This window comes from Nematolebias whitei, chromosome 11 (genome assembly GCF_014905685.2).
Source record: "Nematolebias whitei isolate Nwh7 chromosome 11, NemWhi1, whole genome shotgun sequence".
NCBI lineage: Eukaryota > Metazoa > Chordata > Actinopteri > Cyprinodontiformes > Rivulidae > Nematolebias > Nematolebias whitei.
Window position 1 is genome coordinate 7703046 of NC_056508.1, and position 7902 is coordinate 7710947.

Consider the following 7902-nt stretch of genomic DNA (forward strand, 5'->3'; position numbering starts at 1 on the left):
CAGCCAAAAGAAGATCATCAACATATTGAATCAATGCACAATCAGGTGGAAGATTGAACCCTGCCAGACTATCTCTCAGAGCCTGGTGAAAAATGGTCGGAGACTCACAATAGCCCTGGCAAAGGCGAGTGAAGGTGTAAGACTTCCCTAAAAACTCAAATGCAAACCAGTATTGGCTGTCTGGATGTACTTGTACGCTAAAAAAGGCGTTGGCAAGGTCAATAACTGTAAAAAAGTTTGAGCCTGGTGTATCTGTGACAGTATCACATATGGGTTGGGCACTATTGGGGCACGTGCTTGGACTGCGGCATTAACTGCCCTCAAGTCTTGCACAAAGCGCCATTCGTCAGGTGGGGAGGAACGAATCTTTTTCACAGGAAAAATGGGCGTCCTCACAGGTGAGGTGGGACAAGGGACAATTACTCCTGCATTCAACAAGGAGTGGAACACAGGTGTAATCCCTGCCACTGCTTCAGGTTTTAGGGGGTACTGTGGTATTTTGGGCCTATAAGATGATTTTGGTGTAATTTGGATGGGTTCCTGATCCTTTATTAAACCTACATCGTACTTTGTCTGTGCCCACAAGGTGGGTGGAACAGCAGAGAGGTCTGGATCATCAGTGTTAAGTGTGGTGAGTGCTAGTCATGCATAGGTGTCAATCACTTCCTTGTGTGGAGTGACAGGAAGTGCAGCTGGTGCTGTTTGTTTGCACATGTTCAGAGAAGGAGAGAAAAGGCAAGAAGTCTGTGGTTGCCAGTCAGATGCAAGATGAGCTTTAAGTGCTAGAGGACCAAGTGAGCGCCATCTGTCAGCTGGGGACTTTGCCAGAGAAACATGAGGGTATGAGTCCTGACTAGTGTAGTAGTAGGTTTGCAGTGTTGCATCATCAGTGAGGTGGATCAGTAGGAAACATTCTGTTTCCGTCCAGCAGATGTCAGTGCACTGCAGATCAGTAAGTGGCGTCTGCATGAAAGTGTCTCCTAATTGGTCAGCCGGGTCTGTGGTTACATGGGCAGTACAGTGTAGTTGTTGTTCATGCATGAAAGAGTATGAAGGAGGCATTCTATCCTTGGCCATCATGAGTAGGGCCACACGTTGGTTTTCATCTGTTAGAGACCATTCAAACACAAACAATAAATCGGGTGTCTGTGTTATGAAATTTACACTGTCCTGTGGGGATTTTGAAACCGTCAGTCCTTCTGGACTGCAGTCTATGACTAAGTTAAATTTTAGGATCAGGTCTCTGGCCAATAAGTTTATTGGACAATGTGGTGACAGTAGAAATTGATGAGAGTGGACACTAGAGTCAAAAGGATCAATGACTTTCAGAGGAGCGGTCACTTTTTCAGGGACTGGTAAACTAGAAGCTCCAGTTGAATGGATGACTTTTCCACTCAATGGGGCCTGAGATAGACACTTTGTCATAATTAAAGACTGTGTGGCTCCAGAATCCACGAGAAAACTCAGTGGAGTTTGTTCTACACGCACTGTGATCATAGGTAACTTCAGACATGCTGACATGGTGTATTTGAGGTACGTGGAGATGCAAGTGTCATCAGTTAGAGATGTGACAGTTGGTGTTTGTGTGCGTGTACTTGCTATTTGGAGAGCCAGACCGTCGTCACCGCTTGCCCCTAGTCAGGTTGAGTGCCCCCTGTGGAACCCTCTGCCTCTGGTGGGGCCTTGACCTCTTGGTTGTTGCCAGTTCTGGTGTGACTGTGATGGCTGTGTTTGGTTGGAGCCATGGTTTGTGGATGGAGAGGGTCCCCTGTATGGACCTTGTCCCTCTCTTGGTGGACCCTGAAAACCCTTGTACTGACCTTGGAAGCCTCTTTCACATCCTCTGTGGGGCGTCTTTCTCTGAGGACAGTTCCTCATCCAGTGGTCGGTGCTTCCACAAACGAAGCATGATGGAGGACCATCTGGAGTCTGCTGCATTGAGCCAGGCCAGTAAGGTTGTCTGGGAAGGTAAAAGTCAGATGGTGTGTTCAGGGTCACCTGTTGGGCTGCTTGCAGGAGGGTCAGCTGTGCCTGCTCTGCATGGTTGGCCTTTTTCTTCTGGGCGTTGGCTTCTTCTTGGTTGTGCTGTTCCCATGCGTGTGTAGCATGACGCATCAGCTCATCTAGGCGGGTACCTGTCTTCCAACCGATGTATGTTGTCTGGACAGATCGCCTGATTGGCTGTAGGAACCCATTCATCATGTTCTGGCACAGGATGGTTTCAAATGCTGAGACTTGTTGGGCTGTGCGCCAGTTGTCATTAGGAGGGGTGATGCCTGAGTGGGTGCGAAACACAGGAAGGAGGCGGTCGAGATAATCAAGAGGTGACTCACCAACTTTCTGGACCGTGTCAGCAATCTTGGCGTATGTTGGAGTCTGCAGGAACACTTCTTTGACTCTGTCCACGATGGTGTTCACAGCGTTTCTGTAGGCGTTGTTGGCTGCATCGTTGTACTGGATGTGGATCAGGCGATGATCATGAGCAAACAGTTCTGGCCCTAATTTGGATAGAAAGCTTACCCCATACACTTTTGTTAAAGTCAGCTTCAGTTCAGTGATGGAGGGTCTCAGGACCTGTACCAGGTTGAAGATGGCGTCTCCCACTGCATCGCCTCCTTGTGCCACATCTGGAAGATGTTGTTCAGCGAGAGCTGCCAGGTCGTTCACCGGCCATGATCTGAAAACAAGCTGAGGACCTGCAGGACCACCCACCTCTATCATCGGGAAGTTGCCTTGGCTGAGGTTGGAAACCATCGAGGTGCTGGTTTGGCTGGAGTTGGAAACCTCATTGCTTTTTATTGTTGTCTTGGGTCGTTTTTGTTGTAACTGTAGGTCGTGCATTTCTTTTTCTAATTGTTCTTGTTCCCTTGATAGTTCTTTTTTTCGTGCCCTTTGTTTTGCTGTGAGCACAGTGCTACTGATTTTTAAAGCAGGAGAGAGTGTTGATGGTGATGACGCTGCGCTGGATGCTGTGTCACCGATTGTGTCATCAAAGTCATCTGCTCCAGTGCCTCCTGTTGCCTCACTAATTTCCCCTCCTCCTGCAGCACCTCCCACATCTCCTCCTCCTGCATGTAGGGGGAGCTGTGCTAGGGGTGGGTTCAGGAGGGGCCCAGGATAATCATTATCCGACATGATGGCCCACACTGGTTTCAGGCTGGAAAGCGTCTTTCTTTGTATAGGGGTGTATGGAGGAGGATTAGTGACTTCTGTGAGGGAGGGGTACAGCTGAGCTGAGGGAGCGGTTGGATGAGCCGGTCTAGCGTCTCTGGTGTGTGTGTCAGGAGGAGACAGAGAGAGAGAAGGATTTTTCTTTTTTAGTGACTTTTCCTTTTATATTATTTGTACAGATATTTTGTTTTTTGTGAAGTTGTTGAAGTCTATTTACCTGTTGTGACATCTGCATGATTCTGGAATTGGTTTTACCTGCCTGGTTCCTGGACTCATTCTTCCACATTCTAAAAACTTGTTCATAATTATGCATAGCTTCAAGCTGTGACTTTGGTATTTTATTCTGGCTCATCATCTTCTGCTTTTGATTTTGCAGCTGTAATTCTAATCTGGCTATGTGTTCAGGTTCAAAAGATCCGTGTTGTGGAAAACTTAATTTTCTATGCCACTGAGGAACAAGCAAAACACAGGAATCTCCATGTAATCGTTTCATGTGATCAATAACAGGTCCATAAGGAATATATTCTTCTATTTTAGTGTTAGTTGAACCCATCTTAACCAATATGTATATATATATGAGAAGTAATAAATGGAAAAATAGGAAAAAAAAACGCAATAGGTGGAAAATAAATGGAAAAATAATAAATGAAAAAATTAAATGAAAAAATAATAAATGAATGAGTGAAAATTAAATAAACAATAAATGAAAGCTGCAAATGAGTGGAAAATAAATGAAAGAAAATAATAAATGAATAAAAGCTACACAAGAATAAGTGGAAAATAAATGAAAAATAATGAATGAATGAGTGGAAATTAAATGAGAAAAAAAATAATAATAAATGAAAGCTGCAAATGAGTGGAAGGAAAATAATAAATGAATAAAAGCTACACAGTAATAAGTGGAAAATAAATGAAAAATAATGAATGAATGAGTGGAAATTAAATGAGAAAGAAAAAAAATAATAATAATAAATGAAAGCTGCAAATGAGTGGAAAATAAAGGTGAAGAAAAGAGAGGAGAAATAAATAAATAAATAAATAAATAAATAAAAATAATAATAATAAACTAATAAATGAAAGCTACAACAAAAAAAACCCTGTGTGTTCTGAGCGCTCCTTACTTCATCACAATATTAGAAAACAATTCTCCTTCTTTCTCCGCACAACACGCGGTAAACCTTTCAAAACCTTCTTTTTTAAACAACACAAGAAATGTCCTCAGACACCGCTGAGACATAATTCATGAATTAAACTGTACCAGAACGCCACTGATTCAGCTTTGTCAGATCGCCGCTGACAACGGTTTGAACGGACGCCGCCATATTTTCAAACCGAAAGTAAAAATTTGTACCGGATGCCGCCGTATTTTCAATTCTCTTATGGAGAATCTACCCTAAATCGGTTTTCTTAAGGAAAACTTACCCTAAATCGGTTTTCTTAAGGAAAACTTACCCTAAATCGGTTTTCTTAAGGAAAACTTACCGTATTTATGAATAATTAAATTATTTTTACCTTAAACGTGGGTGTGTCTGTCTTCCTCCGGTTCGGGTCCTGCCGGGTCGATCCGCCCCAGGCGAAACCAGACGCTCCGTCTCTCTAAATCCGGTTTGGAGGTTCTGGAGGTGGTGATCAGCCCTCGTCCTGGTCTCGCCGCGGCGGACGGAAGCTTAGAGGACCCTGCTCGCAGCGCCAAATTGTGAAAGCTTAAAAAATAGACTTTAAAGAGCGTAGAAGTCTAAAATTCAGCTGAAGACAGGGACACCTTTTAAAATCAAGCGCAGATTTATTTTCTTTGCTGCAAAGGAGAACCCGTTCTCACCAGGAGTCTTAATGCAGACTGGACCAAGAGAGAAGGAAGCTCTGAATGAAAAAAGAATGATGTACACTTTTATACTTTTGTACAGCACACGAACATTCTGGAGGTAATACATCATTATAAGAAAAGAAAAGAACAGCCGTCTCTAGCCGTCAAGATGTTTATCAGAAAAAGTGTTTGTTAGGCAGTTTACAAAGGTCAACTTGTTAACGAGTCTGTTTCTTAGTGGCTTGGAACATTATGGAAACATCTGTGCTTTGTGATATTTAAATCAGACAGTTTCAACTAAATGTGGGCATTATAGATAAGCTTTTAACAACATGTTATTTCCTTTTTGGTTGGAAAAACTTAGACAACATTTTTTTTAAACAATGGACCACCTTTTGGCATCTGCTTACTAAGACTTTTCTCTCATGCGGCGTTTTCCTGTTTTCTGTTTTTCTGCAACTGTCTGCTGCAGGCTGAGGTGCTTAGGAATTGAAGCTGGCAAAAGTTCATCCAGAAGGCATCTTGAGGACATTTTGAGCTTATAATTTCAAACATTAAACATTTTATCATTAAACAAAAAGTATGATTATTTTATTTTCTCTAACAAAACACACTGACACGGGAAACCAACCTGGAGCACTATGTAGTGATGTAATCGCTATTAAATCTGAGGGCGCGAATGACAACGTCACAGATGTCGGTGGAACACACCAAGACATTGTTGTTGTGGCCTCCAACAACCCCTCATCGGAAGAAGGGGGGGTAAACTCACACACAAACGATGACGAGTCATCGCAAGCTGAACACTCAGAAACAGCTACTGCTGTGCTGACGGTTCAGACAAACCAAGATTACACAGACAAGGCTGAGCGTGTGAAGAAACGTCAGAAAAAACCTAAGAGGTTTCTGTGTAACTTTATCAGGAGGGGGGTCGCCAAGAAGGCGTACCTGTCAGTAACACTCGAAGGAGTCCTCACACATGAAGCACTACTGGACGGTGGGGCGGACATAACAATTATGTCAGCTAAACTGTTCGAGGAGCTGAGGACAGCCGCTGACAGTGTTAACAGGGTAATACCTATCACAGAATGTGCTGTAGGAATGTAGGGTCTCTCAGAGAAGAGGACAACCCTGACAGCTATAGCAATGGTTCACATGCAGATTGGCAGAATGACACTATACCACCCGGTACACGTGTCTAGTGTTGACTCATTCCCATTTTTGGTTGGCCAGGATTTTATAAATCGCTTCGACGCGATTATAGATTATGGTGATCAGACGATGTGGGCCAAGGTGAGCAAACCACTGCCAATAGAAATGCCTCCTGAGTGTAACACAGACTGCCTAACAGCAGGTACCGCGGAAGGCGCAAAGGACTCCTCAGCCGAGGACACGAGCCCAGTGAGTATTCCTCTGAAATCATGTGAAACCAAAGAGACCCACCCGGTGGTCCAAACTCTGACCCAACAAGAAAGCCTCCTCTGTGAGCTGGAGCAGTCAGAGACCACCAAACACTACCTACCACAGAAGTGGGCTTCTCAACTCACTGCATAAGTGCAGGTCTGTACCAAATACACGACAAAGACAAGCGTGTTGTGGCCTACGCCAGCAAAACAATGGCAGGCCCTGAACTAAGGTATTCAGACTGTGAGAAGGCTCTACTGACCACTGTGTGGGCAGTGAAACATTTCTCCTGCTATATTGGTGGACAGAGGATTATTGTTGAAACACAACACCAGCCTGTAACGTTTCTAAACAGCCAATGCATCAGAGATGGTGTGGTGACAAACTCACGTGTAGCCACATGGCTTATGGCACTTCAGAGTTTTAACCTAGACATCCGCTACGGTCAAAATAAGAAGTCACACTTGGGCACTGATTTGGCAATCTGCCAAGAATGTACACAGGATGTACCAGCCACCCACCAGCCAGTTGTGAATAAACCCTCAGTAGCTGAGGACCCAAATCACCACTTCTTTGATAGCAATATCTGTAAAGATATGGCGACATTGTACGTGGATGGATGCTCATTTCAGCACGAGAAAATCTGCAAAGCAGGTGTTGGAGGAGTCCTCCTCCAAGACCAAGAACAGGTCACATTTGACTATAAATTAGGCTCTCAGTCTTCTCAGAACGCTGAGATAGCAGGAATCCTAATAGGCCTACGGATGGCAGTGGAACGCTCCATCCAGACGCTAGTCATCTGCACTGACTCTAACTATGCTCGACTTAGTTTCTTGTGTCATCTCGCTCTGTGGAAACAGAACGGTTTTCTCACAAGCAACAAAAAGGTGGTCAAACACAAAGAGCTTTTCATGACATGTGATCACTTAGTGATATCACATGATCTACAGATCTTCTGGAAGAAAGTTCCAGGACATTCCAGAGTCCCAGGCGATGACAAGCACTACAATGACCTTGCAGACTCCCTAGCCAAGGGAGGAGCCGTTGACGGGCCCACGTGGTCCTTTGACCCCTCCTGGCTACTCAACACTCAGTCGACACAACCTACAGCTGAGGTAATGGCAGTCACACGTGCACAAGCTGCAGCTAAACCTGCTGATAACACAGTTTCTGTACGCCCAATACTGACTGACCCAGACATCATCCAACTTCAGAAGTTGGATCCTGCAATTAACTCGATGATACTGTATCTGACTGACCCAGACAAATACACTCCATCGAAAGGCAAACTGGATTCCAATCCAGACCTTAAAGTCCTCTTTCAGCTGCGAAAACAGTTAAAACTACTTAAGGGCATCCTAACTTTTGCTCATGGACGGACGTCCTCACCTGTGTTCGTGGTCCCCCATGACCACAGGGGGGTGATATTAGTTCATGCACATGACCTTCCGTCCGCAGGACACAAAGGGTGACAATGCCACGCTGAAAGCATTAAAACAGATTGCTTATTGGCCTGGAATGAA